General features: G+C 38.4%; 1 protein-coding gene across 1 annotated transcript in view; it reads left to right on the plus strand.

The window, feature by feature from the left end:
- Positions 1-27646, plus strand: part of ESR1 (estrogen receptor 1) — a 378297-nt gene that overhangs the window by 1774 nt on the left and 348877 nt on the right. The window contains exon 2 of the mRNA XM_072966053.1: positions 21435-21491. The gene's annotated coding sequence lies outside the window, so the exon portion shown is untranslated. The remainder of the gene's footprint in view (positions 1-21434; positions 21492-27646) is intronic.

Consider the following 27646-nt stretch of genomic DNA (forward strand, 5'->3'; position numbering starts at 1 on the left):
TAATGCCTTTGCTCCTAGATTAAATCACTATAATCAAAGACTGATTTTTTTCCCTCCCTCTGGGTAGACTGGTACATGAATCACGCCTCCTGGTATTGATGCCCTGAGCAATCATTCCCCAGTCCACAATGCATCTGGGCTCGGCTGTGTGACTTGCTTTGAACAATGAGACATTAGCAGGTGTGATGTAAGCAGAGGTTCGATAAGCACTTGCGTATTGGGGCTTGCCCTCTTGGAACCCAGATTCCCTGCAAGAAAGACCAGACCCAGCTAGTCTTGGAGGAAGATCCTAAGACCACATGGAGAGGCCCAGCCAACCAAGTGTTTTGGTTAAACTTAACCCTGAGCCAATTTTTCAGCCAAATGCGACCATCTGGGGGACTCCAGTTGTGAACAGAACCCACAGGATCATGAGAAATAATAAATTAGTATTGTTTTAAGCCACTTGAGCCACTGTTGTAACATTTTTGGGTGGTGGTTTGCTCTGCAGCAATAGATGACTGAAACATCCCCTGTAATGTCTGCATAATACTGTGAAACATACCCTTCTAAGAAACCTGTCGTTATAAATATATGGCACTGATTTTATAATCCCAGTGGCAAATGGACAGTTGTAGGAAAAGAGAAGAGTTTTCAGAGAGCTCAAAGCAGCACATCTGCATCATGGGCTCACGTCCTGTTGCCAAGAAGTCCATCAGAAGGCACCCAGGGAGTTGCCAGGACTCCGGCCTGATGGGAACGCCATCACTGTGGCCTTGGGCCTCTGAAAATACGAAAAAAGCCCCACAGGCACTCCAACTGCCTCACCACAATAATTGCTACTCACATTTCCATTTGCCAACAAAACCAATGTTTACAACAGAAAAATAAGACAATTTATATTTTCAGAAATAAATGTTTTATTTGGAAAATGTCAGTGCCAGTTGCACCCTAATGGTGTTTTTCCAAAACATGTGGTTAGTAAAGAGAGTAGAGGAGGGACTCGGGTTATTTTAAGAGACCTCTAAGAAGTTGACTAACAGTATTGAATGTTATTGTGTTTGAATCGGTGAGAGCCTGTCTGCACTGTGGCTGCCGAGTATATGTGACGTGTGACTTACTCTTTCTACATGGCCAACTTTGGTATGTGTCCTGAACCCTGCTGTGTCTCAGTGACTCAGTTTCCCTTCCCGACCCCCTTTTTATGCATTGCATTTAGAGGAAATGACTTGAGTGATCTGGACATTGGAGAGGATTATAAATCTTCAGGGGAAGATCTATTTAATCCATGACTAGGAATGGAATAAATAAAATAAAATCAATTTTAAATGAACATTAAAAAAATAATTTATTTTTAAGAGCAGTTTTAGGTTTATAGCAAACCTAAGTGAAAGGTAACAGAGATTTCCCACGTACCCTCTCCTCGCCACATCCATGGCCTCACTGCTATCAAAATCCTACACCAGAGAGGTACGTTACAATTGATGAACCAGCATTTATGCACCACCCAGAGTCCATAGCTTTACAACTCTTGGCGTTGTCCATCCTATTGGTTTTGACAAATGTGTAATAACATTAATCCATCAGTATAGGATCATACAGGGTAGTTTCACTGCCCTAAAAAGCCTCTATGTCAGCTTATTTATCCCTCCCCTTCCTCTCCTCAACCTCTGAAAACCACTGATAATTTTTACTGTCTCCATAGTTTTGCTTTTTCCAGAATGTCATACGGTGGGAACCATACAGTATGTAGCCTTTTCCGATTGGCTTCTTTCACTTAGTAATATGCATTTAAATTTCTTCCATGTCTTTTGGTGGCTTGACAGCTCATTTCTTTTTAGTTCTGGATGCCATTGTCTGGATGTACCACAGTTTATTTATCGATTCGCCTACTTGTAGGACATCTTAGTGGCTTCCAAGTTTTGGCAGTTATACTGTCAACATCCATGTTTAAGTTTTTGTGTGGACATATGTTTTCAACTCATTTGGCTAAATACCAAGAAGCATGATTGTTAGATCATACGGTGAAATTATGTTCAGTTTTGTAAGAAACTGCCAAACTGTCTTCCAAAGGGGTTGTATCATTTTGCATTCCCATCAGCAATGAATGAGATTTCTTGTTGCTCCAAATCCTTGTCAGCATTTGGTGTTATCAGTATTCCAGATTTTGGCCATTCTAATAAGTATGTAGTGGTGTCTCACTGTTGTTTGAATTTACAATCTCCTAATGACATATGATGTTGAGCATCTTTTTATATGCTTATTGGCCATCTGTATACCTTCTTTGGTGAGGTGTTTGTTCAGACCTTTTGCCCATTTTAATTGGTTTATTTGTTGTCTTATTATTGATTTTTTAAGAGTTCTTTGTATATTTTGGATAACAGTACTTTATCAGATATGTCTTTTGCAAATATTTTTTCTGTAACAATTTTTGAAGGTAATAATACTCTTTGGGAGATTTAAATTCATACTAGTATTGTGTAAACAAAAATTATAAAAAATTAAGAACAAGTAGAAACACATTAGCTATCAGAATCACATTTTGGGCAAAGAATTGGTAAGTTGTTGGTTCTTTAACAAATCTGATAGTTTTATGTGAAGGAGATATTATAATTAAAAATTCTTTGTGTGCTGCAAATATGTAGTTCTGAAAATTATCAAAGAATAGGTAATCTAATTAAGGGTGAGAAATCGGGAAATTTTGTAGGGAAGAGGGGAATTGTCAGTGTTTTTCCATTGTTTTGCTTCTATCTCTCTGTATTTTGGTTATTTGTGTGTTTGTCTCCTCTGCTGGACTATGAGCTCCTGAGATACAGTATCTTCCTGATACTTGAATCTTTGTTGCGGCTGAGATGAGACATAGCAGAACTTTAGTAAATGTTTCTTGGATGAATAAATGTATGAATGAACATAAACTGACTTAAAAATATGCTTAGGTTTCCATGTAATTGGGTTTGTTAAAAACAGTCTTAAATGTCATTTGATGACCAGCTTGTGGCACTAAGACATTGGGGACCTCACTACTTAGTGACCGAGAGCTTGGGCTTTGCAATCAGAGACATCCGGCCCTGAGTCCTGATTCACCACTGCTAAGTGGTGTGACCTTGGGCAAGGTATCACTCTTGTCCTCAGCAGTAAAACGGGACAAAAAGTAATGCCTGTCTCATGGGGTGATTGTGAGGATTACATAAGAACAGGGGTGGAAAGAGCCTGGCATAGGATAGGGACTCAGGAGATGTTAGTCATTATTATGTTAAATAAACAAAGTGATGCACAAAGAAGATTGTATTTGCACAGCAAAGGGAGGGATGCCAAGTCCTGCTGGTAGAGACAGGTGAACCCCTGGAATCCAGAGGCACAGTTAGGTTAAGCCTATGGTGCTGGAGGCAGGTGTGAGCCTTGCTTTGGTATGAGGTGCCGGGCCTGGGCTATAATGTCTTCCTGCTGGTGTTCTTTCTCTATATTGTGATTGGCCTTAGGCCAAGGACACTTACACTTAAGGATCCATGCAGCCGTTTTCTGACTGTAGACAGGGCAGGAGTGGGTAAAGGGACAAGACGGTGGGCCAGCTTCACTTCTAGGTGGCCAGTAACCCGCTGGTCCTTAGAGACCCTCCACAAGGCTCCTACAGAACCCCAAGTCCCCAGCTCCTGGAATCAGTTATAACAACCAGTGGTCTCTTAGTTTGCTATTGCCAGCCATAAGACCCTAAGTGCTAAGAAAACACTGTTGTTGACATGATTACTAAAGCCCGCTCCACCGTTTTCTCCATGGTCTAATATGGAAGAAGGGTGACAAGAACTTAGCTCTTAAGAGTTATTGTTGTTTTCAAAGAGGAAGCCAAAAGCTGCGCTCTGGCTCTCTGGCTGCGATTAGGAGTTGATGTCCAGCTCATGGAGCATTAAAAGGTTTCACTGGAGAGATGTTAAGAGCAGATGGATAACAATGGGCAGATAAATAAATTATCTCATTTTCGGTAAATGAGTCCTATGAAAGTCAGGCTGTTTGAGTGGAAAAAGAACTGGCATTTGGCCTGGGTGAGGTTCTCTGGTTCCAGGCTTGGTCTTCGCAGAATGCTTTATCTAGTTAGGAGTCTCGAGGACAGAAGTATTTACCACATTCATGGAAGACAGCTTGGTTCTTACGGCTCTTTGTGACCTGTCAGCTCCCTTTGTAAAACCAGCTCCGAAAACGCAGCAGCTTTTTCTCTCTGGTGCTTAGTCTGGGTCAAACAATAGTATGATGTGTATTTTGATACATCTAGATAATTATTGAGTATGTGTGTGTCTTTCTTCTTGTCTGTCCATCCGTCTACCTGTCAATCTATCCATCTATTGTGAGTTCTCTCTTACCTGTTAGAAAGTTTACTGGAAGTAGTGTTTCGTGGATTCTTCCCTGATAACCATGCAGTGCTTTTCTGTCGAAACAGAACCCTCAGATAATGTGATTTCTTTGCAACCTTGACCTTTGGAGAAATTTCTAGATCCTACCTATGTAATACATGCTGTTATGTGCAGGATTTAAAGGGCCTCAGATTTTGTCTGGCAGCCTATAGGGAGAAAGAAAAGAAGAAGAATTGTTATGACTTGAGTTTAAAATATGTATATATTTTTCCTATGAAAATAATACATGATTAGGTTCTCCTTGTGAATATTAACAAAAAATCAGGTGAAGCTAAAATTTCCTTCACCACTCCTAATTTCATTCCTCTACCCAATCACAGATGCTCAATTTATAAATATATGTATGTGAATGGGGGATGGGGAGAGAGAGATGGAGAGAGAGGTTTGGGGATGTGTTTTAAATATAAATGGTGTTACATGGTATCTATCACTTTATATCTTGCTTTTAGCACTAACAGGATGTGTTAGAGATCTTTCAATACATATGAATCTATCTCTCACCCATGATATCCTGCATGAGATTTCAGAACCTAGATACTCCGTTACTTATTTAATCGTACTGTTGGAGAGTCTCAGTTTTTCACAATTATGAACAGTATTGCAATGAAACACCTATAGACGTGTCATTGGACATATTTCACATATTTCTCTAGGATGATTATGGAGGATGCAGTATTGCTGGATTAAAATGTGCACTTTCTTCCCAAATTGCTTTCTTACATGGCTGAACCAGTTTACTTTTAGTAGATTATGAGAAAATCAGTTTCTCCTTAGTCACCAACAACTGATAGTTTCAAATTTAGAAATTGATTGAGTGAAAATGATATGTGGTCGTTTTATTTTGCATATCCCTAATGCAAGAATAGGCAAGGTAGCAATTTCTAATTTTTTTTTCATTTTTCAGTTTTATTAGGTAGAATCATTACAGTTTGACTGCACATATCAATGTGTTGCATGTAAATACATATACACAATATACTGCACATATTTTTAAACTTTACGTATATGTACTGTTCATTGTTTCTAAGAATGTTTAGAGCTTTAGCTTTTTAAACTTACATAGTTATCAGAGGAATAAAACCAACCACGAAATAAGAATTAATTAAAAAAGATACACACACCCCGCTATTATCAGCAATATTACTTATAATTGCCAAGATATGGAAGCATCGTTAGTGCACATCAATAGATGAATGGATAAAGAGATGCAGCATTTGTATGTGATAAAATACAACTCACCCATAAGAAAGAAGGTAGAAGTTTTTACATTAGGCTAGTTTCCGTCCTCTGAGAGGCAGAAACTAAGACTAGATGAGATGTGCAAGAGGTTTATGAGGGAAGATGCTTGTGAAGGGAAAAGGGGAGAGAGCAGAGAGGGTGGTGGAAGCTGTCAGAGCACCATGCAGGTCCAGAGGAGAGCAGGGGAGGAGAAGGGCCGGGGAGGCAGACTCAGACCACAGTGTTGTTCTAAGGATGCTTCCCCCTGGCCTCTGTGGAGCCCTTGAGCCAAAGTCACGTCACAGGAGTCCTCTGCCTGTGCCCTGCAGGAGTCCTGTGCCACGCAGCCCTGCCCTGCTTGGTCCCTGCCTTGAGGCAGCCTGTGGGGATCACGGCCTTGGTGTGAACACAGCAGCCAGGAAGCCTGTCAGTTACGCTCCCCAGAAGATCTGAGGGGTGCCTTTTTATGGCCACCACATATGCTCATTGGCTGTTTGGATTTCCTTCCTGTAGGAAAATTTTCTGGTAAAGGGTCACAGAGTGAGTACTTCAGACCTCTCACAACTCCTCGACTCTGCCTTTGTAGCTGTAAAGCAACCAGCGCCTATGTGCCAATGATTGGGTGTCTGTTTTAATAAAACTTTATTTACAAAAGCAGGTGACAGAGCAAACTGTGCTGTAGTATCCTGACTTCTGGTCTAGGAGATGCCTGTTTATATTTATAGATCTGTTCCTTGAGAGTTTTATAAAATTTGCCTGTAAAACATTTGGATCCAGTGCTTTTCATGGGAGAAAGACTTTGACTAACTTTTCTAATGTATTCTGTGGTCACTGGTATGTTTAAATTCATTCCATTTGCACCATTTACAAAGTGCTTTTTAATACAAATGGCATTTTGGCTAATTCTTATTACAACCTAAGGTATAGGTATTATTTTTGTTATTTTTATCATTATATCACTTTACTATGAGAAAACAGTTGGACTGTCTTCCCCCAAAGTACCGAAATATAAATGATTCCAGCTTATATATAGATTATTGGATGACACAGGGAAGGTGTTAGAAGTGGCCTGATGTAGAGACACACAATTCATATTCCAGATTCCAAATCTTGACATCTTTCCACCGTCTTACTTGGTGTGTCTTTGGTAGTGTGGAAAGTTACTTAACCTCTCTGATCTTCGGATTCGTGATCTAAAACTGGAGGAAGAGGCTGGTGGTTGAGGTAATAATTTCTAACGCTTTTTTCAAGCCCAACATTTTATGGATCTACCTTGAACTGTACTTCCATCTACAGATTAAGCATTTTGATAAGTTCACTGCAGGCTCTTAATTGTATGATTGAAATTGCGATGAGAGCCAGCTTTTATTCCGTGGTAGAATGTAAACCTCTCCTTTCACTGTTATAATTTATTGCGATGATGCGTTTGCCAGAATTTTTTGCTTTCTCTGCCCTAAGTGGGATATTATTGAAACCACAAAATACAAAACACGGAGAGAGAAGCTTTCATGAGGCCATCTCTTTTCTAACAGGGAACTAAGAAGTCAGATTTTGGTCCTGACCCGATACTGCCGTACTGTTAAAAGCCTGTGTTGATTGGGTAGCTGGTGCAGTGCGTGAGGATACATCACACAGTATGCACACTGTTTTGTCCTGGCCCGACACTGTCCCACAATCAAGTGTCTGCTGAACAACACTGCGGTCCATTAAGTAACACAATCTGAACTGTTTTGCAGAGAGCTGTCTTAATATTATGATTCGTCTAGGGAAAAATGTCAGATCTATTACTTTAAGGCACATATAAAACTTTTCCATTTGCGCACGTAGCCAAAGACATGGTTCAGGTTATAATACCAGTGATAGTCATATCTTGCTTTTTGGCATGGGAGCGAAATATTTCTGAACAAGAGAATTGTAGGTGTCACCTGTAAATGTTCTAGAAAATGTGGACCAAGCAGAGGAAATCATAAAGGCTGGGTCAGAACATTGGTTCTGGGCCTGGCTCTGCTCTTAACTCAGCACAATGCCTCTTTCTCCTTGGCAGATACTGTAAAAAACGAATTTCTAAAAGGCCAAGGTTGTCTTGCTCCATTGTATTTCTTCCTCAGCAGGAAAGTCGTCTGCTGAGTCTTCTTCATGAGTCTGTTGTGAAGATACAAAGAGGAGATGTATAAAGTCATATGAAAACTCAAGTCAAGCATTCTAAAGTCTTTTGTCTTCATGGACGAGGAAGGAGCACCATTTCCTCCCCTTTTCATTCTTCCTTTTCCTTTTTCTCTTGTTCTATTTCTTCTTCTTTCTTGAGTTGTTTGATGAGCAGCCAAAAGTTTAATGAGTGTCTGCTTCCAGTCTGATACACTTTTGGGCACATTTCAGAAACTCTTACTTAATACTCCGAATAATCCACAGAATAATGATATTATCTTTCAATTTTAAAGGAGAAGAACAGAAGTTCAGAGAGGTCATGTGGGCTGTACAAGCCGAGAACACCAGCACACAGGGAAGGCAAGCTTCCTTTTAGTCAGCTCGATTTGATTCCAAAGTCTCTAGTCTTACCTGTGATGAATTTATTGATTTCCCTTCTCTAAACAATGTTCCAGAGGATTGTGAGCACAAGTCTTTTAGTTTCAACACAGAATTTTCCTGAGGTGAAGCCAATGATCTTAAGACTGTCTGGCCAAAAAATTGATCTGGTAGAAAAAAGTGCTCAGTGAAAATATCAATCTGGAGACCTGAGAGACACAAATGGGGAGGATCTGCTATTAAATTTTGGCAAAGCTGGGAAAGATTTTAATTAGAGCTTTTATTTGAAGAAATGAGAATCTGTGACCAACTGTCCCTAATTTGAAGGGAGTTCACAGGAGGACAAGTTCACTTAACTCTATTTAAAACGGGCATAGATAAGACACCATTTACTTAGTTATAGCTCTTTGTTTACTGGCTTCAGTAAACTCAAACAAAAAGAGATTATATTGGATGGGTGCCACGTAGATCAGAGAGCAACAAGCCATTGGAAGACCAGGGCAGCAAGAGATATTTGGGCACTTGGGAACGAAGAACCTCCAACCACTTTTCTCTGTTGCATCACTCTGGTCAAGATGAAAAAATCTCTGGAGTGAGAGTCTGATCAGACCAGCTCAGACTGTGTCTCTAGGCCTTGGCTACGAGAGGAATTTTCTTGTTGAAGTCGTCTGTGATGGATCCTGGGGAGGCATTTGGCTTGGCAATTTGAAAGCCTCTTGGATTAAACTCCATCAAGACTGTGCACAGTGGGGGAATATTTACACTTTTATTTTCTAAAGGAAAATCAAGTGCTCTCAGGAAGGAGAAATGGCTGCTAAGCAGGAACCCTGCTCCCCCCTCCCAGCCCCTGGTCTGTTACAGTGCATGCTTTAAAAAACTTTTAATTTTAAAATAAGTTTAAACTCACAGGAAGTTACAGAGACAATACAGAGCGTCCTCATGTAAACTTTACCTAGTTTTCCCCAACGATAACATCTCATATAACCATTATTAAAATAAGGAAATTGACATTGGTAAAATCTTATCAACTGAACTACAGATCTTTTCTGGTTTGCCAGTATTTACATGCACTCTACAATACCTATTTGTATGTGAATATGTGTGTGTGTGTGTTTGTAAAAAGAGACATCAAATCACATTGCAAGCTTGTTTCATAAATGAATTTTTTTCATTTATCAGCTATTAAGATTGTTTTCCCACATGATGTTTTTTCTACAAAATAATTTAATGGCTACATTGTGTTCTACCTTATGGATACATCAAATCTATTTATTTAAAACTTCACTATGGATTAAAAAAAACCTGTTTCAATGTTATAAAGATCCTGTGGTGGACATTTCTGTACATAAAATTTTCTAAAATTTGAATTCTTATAAGATGCTGAATTAGCAGAGACCACTGGTTCTCATCTTTTGCATCTGGAGAAATTATAAAAGGAAAACTTTAGGATTCAGGAAAAAAAACTGTGAGGATTGATTTGAACTGGTGTGTGTGCATGTGTGTGTTTGTTAGAGGAGGTGGCTGAGACAGGTGTGGCTGTGGGATGAGAAAATAAAAGATGAGACTTCAGAGTTCTGCTTTTGTCTGGAACATTCAGTGCCTGCTCCACGGCTGTGGCTCAGTCTCCTGGGGTGTGTATCCTCAGAAGTAAAGTCCAGGCTGTGAGGGAGCAGTCAAGGGAAAGAGGAGGTGGTGGGCTGTAATCTAAGGACTGCCTTGTCTTATTGCTGCCTGTCTGCAGGGGGCTAAGGATAAAACACTGACATGAGGGGGTGTTTGGTGGGGCAAGAAATGATTGTTATTTTCGGGTACCCAAGAATCTTCACCTTCACACAGACAAGAGATGTGAGATAAAGACGATCAAACACCTTGGTAAGGTTGGTTGACTTAAAGATATAACCAATACCGAAGAATACAAAAAGGGAAACTTTATTCATAATTATCCAGGCTTAAGGGAGTTGTTGAGGATGTAGGAGAAAGATAAGGGATGTGAGATTATGCTCAATTCTTAAATTGTTGGGGGGTGGAATAAGAAAGAATTTAAAAGAAACAGAAAGCAGAATCAGACTGAAAGTAAAATAATATGATAGGTATACAAATTTATCACTAGTTGCAATAACTACAAATGGATTAAATTTGCCACTCAAAGGAGCTATCAAGTTAGATTATAAATATCCAGACTTAGTTTTTCCTATGACCATACCTGAAGCATAAAGACACAAAAACCAGAAAATAAAAGGGTGGAGTAAGTCAAATATTAACGAAAGGAAAGCTGCTATAGCTGTATTAACATCAGATAAAACTTGCTTTTAGGTAAATCATTATCAGTAATGGAGAAAGAATACATAAAATTAGAACTCACCAAGACAATATAGTAAATTCTAAATATGTGTACACCCAATTAAACTGCCTTAAAATACATGAAGCAAACATTGTGAGAACTAAATTCAGGCATAAGGATTGGAAAAAAGAAATACATCTATCATTTTCAAATTATATTCTTATTTACATAGAAAATCTTAACCTTCAGAAAAATTATTAAAAATAATAGGAGAGGTCAGCAAGATGGCTAGATATAAAATTATATACAAAAGTCAATGTCACTTCTATGTGCTAGCAAAAATTACAGAAAAAACGGTTCTAACGTTAGAGAGATCGAGAACCTGAGACTAGTATAAAATGTTGAAAGACTTCTTGGAGGAAGAATCATAAAACATTATCAAGAGATATTAAAGAAGATCTACGTAAGTAGAGTTATATCATATTCAACCATTAGAAGCCAATATTTTGAGGATGTCAATTCTCAGATTGACCTATTATTTCAATGAAAGTCCAATAAGAATCCAAACATGTTTTTTCATGATACTTAATAAATTAATTACTAAATTTTTTGTGGAAAAGTAAAGAGCTAAGAGTGGCTAGAATAAAAGTGGGTATAGAGGGAACATATCTCAACATAATAAAAGCTATATATGACAAACCTACAGGCAGCGTAGTTCTCAACGGTGAAAAACTCAAAAGCTTCCCACTAAAATCTGGGACAAGACAAGGATGCCCACTATCACCACTCCTATTCAACACAGTCCTGGAAGTCCTAGCCACAGCAATCAGGCAAGAGAAAGAAATAAAAGGGATCCAAATTGGGAAAGAAGAGGTAAAAGTGTCATTATATGCTGACGACATGTTACTATATATAGAAAACCCTAAAAGGTCCACAGAAAAGCTACTAGAGCTGATTGAAGAATTCAGCAAGGTAGCAGGTTACAAAATTAATGTTCAAAAATCAGTTGCATTTCTTTACACTAACGATAAATCAACAGAAAAAGAAAGTAAAGAAACAATCCCCTTTAAAATAGCACCCAAAGTAATAAAATATCTGGGAATAAATCTAACCAAGGAGGTGAAAGAATTATACACAGAAAATTATAAACCATTGATGAAGGAAATTAAAGAAAACTTTAAAAAATGGAAAGATATTCCATGCTCTTGGATTGGAAGAATCAATATTGTTAAAATGGTCACACTGCCCAAGGCAATCTACAGGTTTAATGCAATCCCTATCCAATTACCCAGGACATATTTCACAGAACTAGAACAAATCATAATAAAATTTATATGGAACCATCAAAGACCTAGAATTGCTAAAGCATTACTGAAGAGAAAGAAAGAGGCTGGAGGAATAACTCTCCCAGACTTCAGACAATACTATAGAGCTACAGTCATCAAGACAGCATGGTATACATATAGACCAATGGAACAGAATAGAGAGCCTAGAAATGAACCCACAAACTTTTGGTCAACTCATCTTCGACAAAGGAGGCAGGAATATACAATGGAATAAAGACAGTCTCTTCAGCAAATGGTGTTGGGAAAACTGGACAGCAGCATGTAAAACAATGAAGCTAGAACACTCCCTTACACCATATACAAAAATCAACTCAAAATGGATTAAAGACTTAAACATAAGACAAGATACAATAAACCTCCTAGAGGAAAACATAGGCAAAACATTATCTGACATACATTTCAAAAATTTTCTCCTAGAAGAAATAAAAGCAAGAATAAACAAATGGGACCTAATGAAACTTATAAGCTTCTGCAGAGCAAAGGAAACCAGAAATAAAACAAGAAGAAAACCTACGGAATGGGAGAAAATTTTTGCAAGTGAAACCGACAAAGGCTTGATCTCCAAAATATATAAGCAGCTCATACGACTCAATAAGAAAAAAATAAACAACCCAATCCAAAAGTGGGCAGAAGACCTAAACAAGCAATTCTCCAAGGAAGACATACAAATGATCAAAAAGCACATGAAAAAATGTTCAATATCACTAATTATCAGAGAAATGCAAATCAAAACTACAATGAGGTATCACCTCACACCAGTCAGAATGGCCGTCATTCAAAAATCCACAAATGACAAATGCTGGAGAGGCTGTGGAGAAAGGGGAACCCTCCTACACTGCTGGTGGGAATGCAGTTTGGTGCAGCCACTATGGAAAACAGTGTGGAGATTCCTCAAAAGACTAGGAATAGACTTACCATATGACCCAGGAGTCCCACTCCTGGGTTTGTATCAAGAAGGAAATCTACTTCAGGATGACACCTGCACCCCAATGTTCATAGCAGCACTATTTACAATAGCCAAAACATGGAAACAGCCTAAATGTCCATCAATAGGTGACTGGATAAAGAAGAGGTGGTATATTTATACAATGGAATACTACTCAGCCATAAAAACCGACAACATAATGCCATTTGCAACAACATGGATGCTCCTAGAGAATGTCATTCTAAGTGAAGTAAGCCAGAAAGAGAAAGAAAAATACCATATGAGATCACTCATATGTGGAATCTAAAAAACAAAAACAAAAACAAACAAACAAACAAAAACAAAGCATAAATACAGGACAGAAATAGACTCATGGACAGAGAATACAGACTTATGGTTACCAGGGGGGTAGAGGGTGGGAAGGGATAGACTGGGATTTCAAAATTGTAGAATAGATAAACAAGATTACACTGTATAGCACAGGGAAATATACACAAAATGTTATGATAAATCACAGAGAAAAAAATGTGACAATGAGTGTGTACATGTCCATGAATGACTGAAAAATTGTGCTGAACACTGGAATTTGACACAACATTGTAAAATGATTATAAATCAATAAAAAATGTTAAAAAAAGAGAGTGGCTAGAATGTTTTAAAGAAGAAAAGTAAAGAGAGGGTTCTGCTCTATCAGACATTAGGACTTATTTTGAACCTATCATAAAAAGGCAGTGTGGTCTTGACTTAGAAATAAACAAATTGAGTGGCAGAATGTGTTTGAGAGCCTATAAACTGAAGTTTGGCAAATAATCAAAGTGACATGCTAGATTATTGGGGCAAGGAGGGATTATTTTACTGGATAAAAATAGTAAAATATAATGAAGAAAGATGAAATTGCAAACTAGATTCCTGCATCATACCATATACAAAATTCAATGCCAGATATCGCAAGGACTTAAATGTCAAAATCAAACTTTAATTTTTTTTGCAGAAAATTTGGTGACTGTATATTGAACTTTGGGTAGGGGACAATATCTTTTTTTTTCTTAAGTGCTAAATAGAAAAGGAAAGATTCTCGTTGTTATTTTTAAAAAGTCTTTGCTAGTTTGATGAGTACAAATTATATCTCATTCATTAAGTTGTAGTTTTGTTAGTACTGTGAAGTTGAATCTTTTTTTCACTTCCTTTGGCCACTTTTATTTCTTCTTTTGTCAATTGATGATTAATTTTTTGACTGTGATATTTGTTTCTCATTGATTAGCAAGAAATTTTTATATTTAAAAAACTCTTTGTCTACTATATATGTAGTGATTATTTTCCTTCATTTATACTTTTATGTTTAGGGTACTTACTGTATCTTTGCTATCTAGAATTTAACAAATTAGAAAACCAATAAACAGACCCATACGTGAACTGGAGTTTGGTATATGAGAGAGGTGGTATGATAGATCAAACTTATCAATATTTTCTTACATGGATTCTGCTTAGAAGAGCTCTCCCATCCTTCAAGGTTATACTTATTTTTCTTCTATTGCTAGAATAATTTTTTTCATTAAAAATTAAGACCAACCTGGGTTTTTTTGGTTTAAACTTTATAGTTAGATACAAATGATTAACCCAAAATAATTCATTTTTCCAAATATATCATTCTAAAATAATTTATTGAATTGACCTTTTCCCCACTGAGTTGAAATATCATCTTCACCATATACTAAATTATTCAATATACTTAGGTCTTATATTCTAATTTACTAGGGCTGCTGTGACAAATATCACAGACTGGGCGGCTTAAACAACAGAAATTAATTTTTCTCACAATTTTGGAGGCTAGTAGTTCCAGACCACGGCGTCAACAAATTTAATCTCCACTGAGGCCTCTCTCCTTGGCTTCCCTGAGTCTTGTATCATCTTCCCTGTGTGTCTGTGTCCAAATTTCCTCTTCCTATAAGGATTATCAGTCATCTCAGATTAGGGTCCCCCCCAATTAATTCATTTTAATGTCATTACTTATTTAAAGACCTTATCTCCAAATACAGTCACATTCTGAGGTACTGAGTAGATATGAATTTGGGTGGGAGGGAACCAGTTCAGCTCGTAACAGTGCTGTTTTAAACTTGTGATTTGGTTTTATTAATGAACTATTTATTACTGAATCAATCTTAGTTTTTATCATAATGCTTAACAATAACTTGCAGGTTAACGTCTCTTCTCCTTAATTCTTTCTATTCCGTCTAGGCTATTCGAATTTTTGTGTTTATTCTTCTAGAAAGCCTTAAAGTAGTGACTAATTTTGGATTACATTTATAGTATTAAGTTTCTGAGTCTATAACATATTGAATCCTTTAAGGTTCTTTATATATATATATAAATATATAAAATATATATATATATATGATTTTTTTAATGAGTGGGATTTTTTTTCAGTTATTTTATTCTGAACTATAGATGAGACGATAGAAAAGCTTTTGTTTTTCTTAAACGTTTTGAGATTTTGAACTGAAGTCAAATTGTTCTCTGGGAAGACTGTAACAGTTGATACTGCCTCCAGCTCTGTCCCAGAGTACCTGTTTCCCACATCATCACACCATAAATATTATTTCAAAACTGGTAGTATACAGTTTTAAAAATTTGCAATTCTTTGATTACCAGTGGGGTTGAACTTTAAAAAATTATGTTTGTTGGCCTTTAGTATTTTGTCTTTTATAAATCTTTTGCTAGTTTTTCTGTTCACATATTCCATTTAGATTTTTGAGAGATCTTTATATGTTATACATGTTAACCTGTTATTTATTATAATTAGTATTTTGCAGAATCTCTTTTCTAAATACAGATTTTTAGCTCTAAGTCTCAGAATGCAAGCTTGTTACTTGCTACATCACTTTTTCAGTAACTTGTGATGTATCTACCATGTATACCAGCGGTGCTCAGCATTTCCCTGTACTGTGAATATTTGTCATCTTTTGGAAGAATTACTGATAGTTTTTGAGACAGTTGTTCTGTGCTGCTTTCATTAAACAGATTTATCTGAAAGCAAAAATCACTCTCCCAGACATACTGTCAAAGTCTAAACAAGCTGTATTTGTTAGCTTCATCCAAAAAAATATTTGGTTAGTAGATCTCATTTTGGTAGGTTTAAGGTTCTGATCAGTCAGGTAAATGAATGTGTAGCTTCCAGTATCTTCAGAATCTGATACCAATCCATTTAATTAGGAATTGTATTCTCTAGCTCTCAAAGAAGGTAGTTTAATTTTTTCCACTTGATTAAATTCACTTCAGATAATCTAATATTATACATGCTAGGAATAGATGTAATCAAACCAAGGCCCCACATAATGGGTTACAGTCGTATAAAGTAGAAAGCATGTGTTTCTTATAAAGTGATGTCAAGATATGGATGGGAGCTATATGTGGACACAGTGATTGGTGTCTTCAAGGACTTGATACATGGCTCCTGGATTGTCAGATCTCCTAAATTATGATGACACTCCTTCATGTTAGGAGGGTTTTTAAATGATCAAGAAATAGTAGCCAAACAAACTCTTCTACTATATTAAATTAGTCTATTTTTTATTTAAAGGGAACACATTTGGTTATTTGTTTTAATTTTTCTTTGTCTATTCAGGTAAGGTTACCATGTATCTTTCTTCTTAAAAACTCAGATTTTAGATTTATGACTGTAAGTTTCATGTTATATGGGAATTGAAAATTGTTTTGAAAATACATAGTAAAAAATAGATAAATTTGAAATTTTACGATCCACTGTAGCATGGAAAAAGGGACAGTAGTCAAATGGGACAACTTCTGGTGATATGACCCTTTAAAAATAGAACTTTATCCATTATATTACATTGAAACCACTTAGCAGTCTGTTGTGAAGTTAAATATTTTGATTAGCAATTGTGTCCCACAGATGTTTACAATCTGCATAATCTTTTAAGCAAAACTAATCCTTTTTGGTGGGAAATGATTTTTAAGTTTGATTGTTAGATAGTATCACTGCACTGACATGGTTTACTAGAGTGGTTCTACCACATGCATTTAAATTTTTATTCTTTATGAAATGTGTTGGGTGAAATTTCCTGCATCACTAATCAAATTTTTGTACTAGTTTTTCAATCCGAGTTTAAATATCATGTAATTTTTTTCTTTCCAAATTTACCTCGAACCTGAAAAAGCCCCAGAAGAAATAAGCAGGAATTTAGAGTGGATAAAACATGTGTTACACATAGGCCAATATGTATGTGACTTTAAAGAATGGCTCACTGAAATTAAACCAGATACAAGTTCTGGTTATGCATGGAAAAATGGTTGAATATTGATGTTTCCATACAAATCTAAGATCTTTCTTTTGTGAGGTTATTGACAAAAAGTTTATGATGATTAGAGAATTACTTACTTTTTCCCCTAATCTTAAGCTTTATGTTTTAAAATATTTTTCAATATTAGAGTAATCTAGGCACATTCCAAAAACCACTGGAAAATTTTGGAGGCTAATTTTTGGTCTCTTTTTTTTTTGTTTTACTGATTTATTTTTATGCTACATTCTGTCTCCCCAGTTAGATTTTAATCATCCAATACAGGTACTTTATTGTATACTTAGTAACTTTCCATATCAGTTAACCATGAATGCAGCCCACACTGCAGTGGCTTGAGTGTGGTAGGCACTCCGTACATATTTGCTGATGGTCCTGATTACAGTGTAATGAAATATGCTAAAGGTAACTTAAACTGTTGTCAATAAAATTGGGCTTCAGGTTAGTTTGACCTTTTTGGTTTCTCTAAATATTTCCTTTCATGCAGATGAAACGACCCACAAAAGGTCTCATTGATTCTGAAATCCTTTCTACCTTCTGTATTTCTGAACTCTGAATTTAAGAAATATTTCATAACCCTCACTTATACACAAGCATAATCTGTGCTGTTGTTTGCTAATTTTATTAAAATTGTGCTTATTAACACTTCCTATTTAATAAGAATAGCTGATCCCAAGTATGAGCAAAGCACTATTTGAAGGACTATTCATTTCAATGAGTCAATGCCCTTCCATTGTTTGCCCTTCTATGCAAAATTCAGTTGCCAATATGAAATATATTTATAAATAATATGTGTTCTTAACATTTTTATTTAAATAATAGTAGATATCATATATTAAGCACCCACTATGTGGTGGGCACTGTTCTAAGTACATTAACGTTATTATCTCATTTAATCCTCACACAATCCTGAGAAGCAGGAATATTATCCTCAATTTACAGATAAGGAAACCCAGCCTTAGAGCATTTGTCTAACTAGATCACAGAGCTAGGAAAGCAGCCAAGTCTGGATCGAAATCCAGGTATTAAACACTATAGTACGTATGTGCATGGGTCTAGTAGAAAAGGTTTCCTGAAGACATCCAGCCTGGGGCTGACTAAAGGGAAACCGCAGAAGCCTGCCCCAAGAAATGCCAAGGCAACGGCAATGCACTGACCTGCAGAGAGGGTGACTGGAAGCCCAGACCCATTCAGTCCCAGAGGAAAGTCTTTCCTACATAGAGTCAGTCAACAGCTCTGCCCTTTTCTGGGTCCATTGCTTATCCCGCAAACTTCCATTCATAAAATGGTTTCCCATTTGGTTTGCCCAATGATGCAAGTGTTTCAGCCCTTTTTACCATTGAGTTCTCATGACTAAGGAGTAAACTGGTATTCGAGTTGGTTTACAGGACTCTGTGAGCCAGCCTCTGAAAGCAGGCTCCGCTCTCTAGTTGGTGGAAAGGTCTGTGGATGGCACCCTTGAGAGGAGTAAGTCATCAAGGCACATGTCTTCCTTGCCAGCACTCCAACCTTACCAAGCTCTTTCTACTCACAAGAACAGTCTGAAGGTTTGTAGTGTGAATCTCAACCAAGTTAAAAAAAGAAAAAGAATGGGAAAAGAATGTGTGTGATATACACATCAGCTCATAATGTTTACCCCTAAAATTCATAGCGGATTTTGACTGATTGTTTGAGCCAAGTTAAGGTGGCAACAGGTATAGAAACATAAGGAACTATTAAGCATAATTTGTCTTGAAAATAACACATTACCATTAACACTTTCCTGTGGGAAAGACATCTTTATTTACAATGGTACAAAGAATAAGAGAATTACGAGCATTTCTCCATATGCAGTGTGTCCATTTTATGATAGATGTGTCTGTACAGTCATAAGTTTAGCACTTGGGAGTTCAATAGTTTCAAAGAAATCAGAATGAACATCAGTTCTGCACACCGTGTAATTCCCAGTAACTCTGCCTGGGCCTTGATGACTTGCTCGGGCAACGTCTGTGAACACAGCCTAGCTTGGGCATGATGAGACAGTGTTGTTCTTAAACTTTCAACTTTGTTATCCAGTGACTTTATTTCTCATAATCCTTATGATTTTGTGGCAAATTCAGGACAATGGTTAGTCAGTGTGGTTCAGTGGCTAAGCTTTGAGATGAACAGATCTATGTTCTGAATCCGCTTCTGCTGCTGTTAGAATGTGGTTCTGGTCAAGCTATTTACCCTTTCAAGCCTCCGTTTCCTCATCTTCAAAACCTCATTTATGGGATTGTTGTGAGGATTAAATGAAACAATATGTAAAAGTGATCAAAACACAAATCTGAGCTAAAAGGAGGAAGTCTTAAAGGGATGTACTCAGTAGGAATCCAGTCATAGGCATTTGAAAATAGGCAGAAGCAAGCAATATTTCATTTAGAAGTACACATGCCTGTGGGGAAAAGGGTAATGAAAAAGAAAGGAAACACAGAAGCAAAAATCTGGTTACTTGGCCTGGGAGAAGAAAAGGGGCTAAAATGGGGAACAAAAAGTCTTTACATATTTTGGAAATGTTCCAGGTCTTTGGTTAAATGGCCTGTATGTTGGATGCTCTTTTTCCTGTTGTAATTTTAAAAACACGCATATGTGTATGTTTCACTCATAGTAAGTGTCGGTACAGCTGAGAGGGATCTCACACACACAGAGGCAAGCCCCAGTACTCTGCTTCATTTCTATCTCTCTAGTGTTTGTAGGACAGTGGTTTTTTTTTTCATTTTTACTTATTTATTTATTGTTTAGAGGGAGGTAATTAGGTTTACTTATTTATTTATTTTTAGAGAGGTACTGGGGATTGAACCCAGGACCTTGTGTGTGCTAAGCATGCGCTTTACCACTTGAGTTATAACCACTCCCAGGACAGTGGTTTTAATTCTTGGCTGTGCATCAGAAAATCCTGAGAAGCTTTAAAATATGTCCTGATGCTCAGGCTCTACCCCTGACAGTCTGGTTTAATTGATTTGGGTTTGGGCCCTGACATCAGTATTTTGTATAAAAGCCACCCATTTGATTCTAAGTAAAGCCCAAATTGGCCAATTCTAGGATGACTCTATAGAGTAGAGTGCAGTAGGCACTAAGTAAAATGGACGGGGTGGGAAGAGTAAAAAGTAATAAAATAATTAAACTAGTGGGATAATTGATATTGTTAAAAAGCACCCATATAGCTATCATGGGAAAGACCACAACTTTGTTGGACTTCCTGACAAGGATTTTGCAACATAGTGTTTCAGTTTTGAAGTATGTATTCAGGGGATTAAGGTGGAAAGTGGAGAGCAGCTGTATAATAAGACCATGCCTTCAGCAGGGTGTCCAGATAAAAAGCTCAAGTCCAGCCTTCTCCTCAAGTGGGTCTCCTGGTGAGGGGTTGCTTCCAATGGGAGGAAGAAGTGCTTTTTTCTAATTAGCACAAAGGTTGAAACATGCTTACCTCAGTCCTATAGGAATGGCTTTCATTTAGGTGCTTAAGACTGAATGCCACCTAGCAGCACTATATACAATAGCCAAGACATGGAAACAACCTAAATGTCCATGGACAGATGACTGGATAAAGAAGATGTGGTATATTTATACAATGGAATACTACTCAGCCATAAAGAAGAATTAAATGATGCCATTTGCAGCAACATGGATGGACCTGAAGAACGTTATCCTAAGTGAATTTGGCCAGAAAGAGAAAGAAAAATACCATACAATATCACTCATATGTGTGTGGAATCTAAAAAAAGAGAAAATAAAAATGAACTCATCTACAAAACAGACTCACATAGTAAACAATCTTATGGTTACCAGGGGAAAGGGGGTGGGAAGGGATAAATTGGGAGTTGGAGATTTGCAAATATTAACTACTATATATAAAAATGGATAAAAACAAATTTCTTCTGTATAGCACAGGGAACTACATTCAATATCTTGTAGGAACCTAAATGAAAAAAAGTGAAAATGAATATATGTATGTGTATATGTATGATTGAAACATTAGGCTGTATACCAGAAATTGACACAGTGTAACTGACTATACTTCAATTAAAAAAAAACTGAATACAACCAAATATTTATTCAAATGCAAACAAATATTCAAAATAATGATAGGCATCAATCAATCAGAAGGGATGCTGCCCAGGAGCACGTGAGCAGGTCCTGGGTTTCTCCCCTACCACCCACCTCCTAGCCTGCCAGGTGCTAACCCTTTAGTTGTTGGGTGAAATGAGATGGGAGGAGGCATTCCTAGGGGAGGGGCCAAGGAAGCTGAGGTGGCACAAAAGGGCACTCCAGGGACTCAAGTTAGTGGCTCATAAACAATTGGCATGGAGTTATTTTGTTATTTTAACAACCAGTGTGGCCATACTGGTGTGTACAGGGTAATTATTAGCTTTGTCTTCCACCTACCACAGAACCCAAATTTCACCATGTCTTTCTCCATTTCTTTAGGTGCCAGCATACAGTTAATGGGCAATGACACAGCTTTACTTCCAGTTCTGAGAAAAGGTAACTGTGGTTAATACTTATTGAGAACCGATTTTCATTCCATCTTCATTCCTTGGGGAATAAGGACCGTTGTAAACAGGGAGGAAACAGTGGTTAAATAACTTGCTGTCAATCAACAGTTGAGAAATGAAAGAACCAAGCTTCAAACCCAGGTCTCTCTGGGTCTTGATCCAAGCTTGACGTCTGTGCCATATTGGCCAGGATTCCTGCTGCCAGTTCTCTCTACCGCCTCATCTTTCACTTCTGCATCAGGAAATCCATGGGTCATGACGTGAAAAGCAGAGAAGACCACAGGTGAGTGAGCGGTAACAACCAGAGGAGATGGACCATAAGGAAATGCTTGGAGATTCTGCTTCCTCTTCCATGAAGGAGCCCTCAACCCCTGGGTCCAGGAAGTAGAGAGAAATGAGTACCAACTTTACCACTTCTCAGTTTCTTCTCAAAATTAGTTGCAAAAAATAGTTTTAAAAGTTTTTAGCATGTTATTTGGAAAACGAAGGATTTTGTTTATAAGAAAAAAATGTGGAGTGTTCCATGCTTCTCTGGAAAATTCTTGTTAAACTTTCGTGCAGCTAGTAAATTAAGTCATTGTTTATTCTATAATGGCAATCATGCCTAAAGTATGACTCAGGAGACGTGGTTCTAGGAATGGGTCAGCCCCAAACCTGCTGTAATCTTGGACAAGTCTCTTAAACTACCTGAGTGTCATGAGTCTCATTATTAAATAGATGGTTTGGGTGATTCTACTAGTAAGGTGGGATTTGGCTGGATGCTCTTGGAGACATTCTCTCACTTACTTGATCTCAGTTTCCTTTTTGGTGATTATTTAATCACATGTGGCAATGAAAGTTGAGCGTTTTGTACAGTGCCTGGGACACACGGTGTCTGAAATTGTGTCTCCACTACAAGAAGGAGCTAGTTTAGAAATTAACTAGTTAATTAGCTAAAAGGGCCTGTAGATCTTCGTGTGGGTCGGATACTTCAGCATCTCTTTCATATTTCTCTACGCACCACTTTTTTTTTCCAAGATCTTTTCTTCTGCTGTGACGACGTGAGATTTCTGGGCCATAGTGTCAACGTCAGCACTCGGCTCAATACCTTTAGTAAGAACTGACTAGCACAGACTCAGACTTAGTTTCCTCCAAATGGTTGGTGCCCTTGGTTTCAATTGTTTTTTTCAGATTAATTGCCTGTAACAGTTGAAGCATTAATGCTGTTTCTTTGGGTTATTAAGCACTGTCGTGACAATTAGTTTGTTCTCCTTTGTTCAGCTCCACTCATTTCCTGTTAGGGCTTTCGCCATGTCCCCCGAAATGTGAGAGGTGCTACAGTGGCTCAAAAAAGTACAGTCTTCTATTTGAGGAGATGACAATCTTGTTGGAGAAAACAGCCTTACACAGGGGACAATCAGAGAACCACAGGAGAGCAACGCACAGTGGAAATGCTGATTACACATATTCTATTGGCTCTGGTGTAAAATAAAGCATCGATTCTTCCAGGGTGTGACAAAACTAGACTATGAAAGAATAAGCAACCTAAAAGTGAAGGGAGTTAACTCAAAAGAGAACTTGGAGCACGTTAGTGTTTCACTGAAGCCCTGTTGCTTGCTGTGGGCTTCTCTTTGTGGTGGTTGCTTTGGCTCTATCTGCCTCAGACCTTGTTCTCCAAGGATGTCCTTCTAGGAAGGATCTTGGATGTGTTTTAGCAGCTTCCCCTCTGCCCTCTGGTTTGATGCCATGCCAGTTACATAACACTCTTGACTGGTGCATAAAGGTAACCATAATTTGAAGTAAAGAAAAAAAGATTGAAATGGTGACTTAGAAGTGAGGAAATACAGAACCCGGGGAGAAAACCACATTTGGATTGTAGGACGTGCTGAAAACTTGTCTTACCACCAGATGGAAGTGAACACTGCTTTTATGGATTACCAAGAGAAGGTCAGCCTTCTGGGGGAGCAAATAAACAAGGATGCCATTACCATAGTTTCAAGTTAATTACCTTTGAGAACTTATGCAACACTGATATTGACTAAGTTGCTAAGTGATCTACTATTAAACCCAATAGCATATTAAAAACTATGACCAAAGCAATAACTATTAAAAATATATCAGATTATGATGAGAATGACGCCTTAGATAACACAAGAAGGTAATTTTTCCTTAGGCAGAAAAATACCAGGCACAGATTTATCTTTGACGGCGTGACCTGCCAAAATCCCAGCTCTCCAGCCCATCTGATAAAGGTCAACAACTGAGCACCCAAACAAGTTCATACACACAGCACCTGCCTGACAAAAACAGTAAAATTGTTTTTCTCAACCCAAACTGCACCGTTTTCCGAAAGTCTGAAAAACAATCAGCCAAATCTCCCTATCCTGTGTGTAAAGTTTTATTTTCACCTTTTCACACGGGGGACCAGTTGGTGGTGTTGCTGAAAGTTAAGAGAACACTGATGCCTGGTTTTTCCTGCCTTTGACCCTTGCTTTTCTTCAGCACGTCTAACAAAACTCCCTCTTTGAAATGGAGAAGGAAATAGGAAAGAAAGACGAAGAATTGTCTTTAAAATGATCTTAGAAGGAAAAGAGGTAACATTCATAATCATTTTATAAATGATGATTTTCAGTCTACAAAGTAGTAAGTGTTTTCCAAATTACCGCCTTCAGTTGTAGAATAGGTAGAAAACATGCCAAATCGAACTGCCAAAAACTTGTAGTCCTTAAAATATGTATTTGTTGTGATACCATTATTATTATTATTATGAACAGAAATAGCAATGATAAAAATCAAAGCAAGTTTTGTGAACACCCCAAATTCTCTGTGTGTGTGTGTGTGTTTCAGGGCTGGGGGTGTAGTTTAGAATTAGCAGAATTAATATTCTTCCTTGCTCCCAGCTGTGTCCTGCATGGTCGCTTTCATGCTCTTATTTTCCTGGCTGGGAGCCTCCTCCATTAAACAAGAAAATGAGGTGGGTTGGGTCAGAGAAATAGCAGGGTAACAGGGAATTGGACTTGAAACCAAGCGCCTTCCAGTCCACTGATTTTTTAAGTGGTTTGTTTTTTAGAAGTGTCTGTCATGACACATAAATCATTATTAATTTCATCATTAAACTTGGCCTCAGAGAGATTTTGTTTTAAAGAGACAATGCGGTTAGAGAATTGAGCTCTGAACTTGGAAGCTGCCGGACCCCACGGAGCATGCGCAGCTCTTCCGCGGTCGGGGCAGCGGGTTTTGACTGCCGCCCACGTGGCCTCCCCTCTCCTCTGCGCGCTCCTCTCCCCTCTCCTTTCCCCTCTCCTCTCCCTCCTCCTCTCTTGGGCCACTTTGAGCTTAGCAGTGGCAGTAAACGTTGACAGTTTCTCTTATTTTCAGGGTGAACTTTGATTTGGGCAGATACAAATCCTGTGCCTTGATGTCCTAACTGAAGGTGAGGGGGCGGGGGAGGTCACGGCCCGCTGGTCCCAGAGAGGGGGATGAGCGGTCCCACGGTCATCTCCCAAGGCCAGCACCACTCTTCCCACCATTCCATGCAGCCTTCTTTTTCTCCTTTTTAAAAATAGTTCTTCCCTCCCTTCTCCTGTGCCAAGACTTAAAAGGTTTCAAATACTTCGAAAATAAAATGATTTCTAAATCACTTCAGACTACTAACATTAAGTGTTTTATCACATTTTCCAAAAACAGAATGGCATATTCAGAAATAATTTCATTCTTAGCCATATCATCTTTTAGGGACATAGAGACATTATCCCAAAAGATTACTCCAAAGAGACAGAGACAAGGATTTTGCAGCGTTCTGCTTCTCAAATCATTTAAGTTATTTTATTTCAATTCCCCTAAATCTCCTGGACAGTTATTTCCTTCTATATTTTCTTGTATCACTTAAAAATTACATTGTACTTTGTCAGGGTCTAAAGAATGGCATTGAAAAACTAAGAAATTATTGGGAGAAAAATTCCATTAGTACAACTATAGTAATCAGAAGAAATTGGCTAATTTCAGTGTCTTTCTTTGGGCTCTTCATAGAAAATTGTTGAAATGTGTCTGCCGTAAGTAACTGGCATTCTGAAATTGATTTAAAGCTGTCGTGGGAAGAAAAACTACGTTGAAAAAAAATTAAATCTCAGATTTAGAGATAGCAGGGGAAAAAAAAAATTCCCATTCCCTGGGGATCCAAAATACTGTCCCTCTTGCTCAGCGGTTACAAGTGAGGAAAAGAAGTTGCATAGCTGGTCTGGAGGGAGAGACAAATGCTCCCTTTGGCCAAAGTCATACTTTAAAGGGCATTTATTGATTAGTAATCTCAACTACTTCTATGAAGAAAGCTGCATATTCCCCTCCTCCTGTAGAAGTAGCAATTGGGTTCCCAACAGATGAGTATGACCAAAGGGCCCACAGTCCCTGGGCCACTTGTCCCCTCCATCCAGTCTCCACTGACCTGGCCCAGCGCAGTCTTCTCCTTGGTCTGGCACTTTGAAATGTGGAACCAGAGCAGATATCTGAGCACGGTGTTGGTGACAGCTGGGCTTCAGAGACATTCACAGCAGTGGTGGGGAGGCTGTTTGGGAGCTGGGAAACCTGGAGGACCAGCAAGGAAGCTCTTGTACTGAGATCTGGGTATGGGTGCAGATTGCTGGAAATGAGCTAGTGTCTTGGGAAGGGAGGAGGAGGGTTAAAGGTGAGCTGCAGAGGTACCATGGGAGGAGTGAGCCCCTCCCACCATGGAGAAGGGATTCAACAATATGAAATTGACTGAGAAATTTAGGAAGGTGGAGGAAGAAGGGACAATGACACCCTTAAAAAAATTACTTGAGGAACCTGAGGAGACAAGAGTCTGATTCCAAAGAGGAAGCCCCAGGAGCACCAAGTCCAGACTAAGAGTGAAGACTCTGGCACTTGAATCCTTGAGCTGGAATCTTGTGATGGCTACTTCTTAGCTGGGTGAACTTGGGCAAGTTATTAACTACCCGTGCCTCAGTTTCTTCATCTGTAAAATGGGGGTAGTGATCTAACCACCTGAAAAGGTGGCTGTGAGGATTAAATGGGTTAATAAAGAAGGCTCTCAGAACACAGCTGGGCATGTCATAAGCAGTGTATGTGTTTGCCATCATTAGGATGCTTTTTAAAAAGTTTAGTGAAAACAGATATAACTGGGACCAGTTGGAGTGAGAAGTAGAATCGAGGGAAGTTTATTTCTTTTAATTAATGGGAGATCTTTAAGCATGTTCAAAGTTGAGGGGAGGGGCACATGAGAGAGGGAAGAAATGGCAGATGTAAAAGAGGGCTTGTTGGAGGTACCTTAGATCCAGGCTATGCAATCAGTGCATGGGGGAAACTTAGCCTTAGAGGGAGGGAAAATGGCCTCACTTTGCACTTGGAATAAAATCTAGGCTCTTTCCCTGGACCTCCAAAGCCCCTCATAAACTGGCTCCTGTCTGCCTCTCTAGCTATAATTCCTCCCGTTTTCCCCGCTGCCTTTTACAATCAGTCCTCCATAACCAAGTGTTCTGCACTTGTGGATTCAACCAACTGCATATCAAAAATATTTATGTATATATATATATATCTTTTAAATTCCAGAAAATTCCAAAGAGCAAAGCTTGAATTTGTCTTCCACTTGCAACTATTTACATAGCAGGGATGATGTGCGTAGGTTGTGTGCAAATACTGCACCATCATATACAAGGGACTTGAGCATCTGAGGATTTTGGTATCCACGGGGGTCCTGGTACCAATCCCTCACAGATACTAAGGGTTGACAGTGTTATTTCTTGCATTTTCTCAGCTCTGCCAAAGGGTATTCCTGCCTGGGTCTTTGCTCCAGCCATTCCATCTTCCCACAGAGCACTTTACTCAGACCCTTGCTGGGCTGGCTCCTTTGTATCAACCAGATCTCACTTTAAATTCATGGAGGTCTTCCCTGACCACCTAATCCAAAGTGGCTGGTGTCCATTCCAATACCTACATCTCCGTGTCTCTGTTGTATTTATCACCACCTGATGTTTTCTTTTTTTTTTTTATCGGTTCATTGCCTGCCTCTCTTCACTAGTGTACCAGCTTCTTTGGGGCAGAGGCCTCTTCTGCTCAGTCACCACGGTTTCCCTTGTTCCTGGCACACAGTAGGAGCTTGATGAAATGTTTGTTGAATGAATGAATGTATCT

This window comes from Vicugna pacos, chromosome 8 (assembly GCF_048564905.1).
Source record: "Vicugna pacos chromosome 8, VicPac4, whole genome shotgun sequence".
NCBI lineage: Eukaryota > Metazoa > Chordata > Mammalia > Artiodactyla > Camelidae > Vicugna > Vicugna pacos.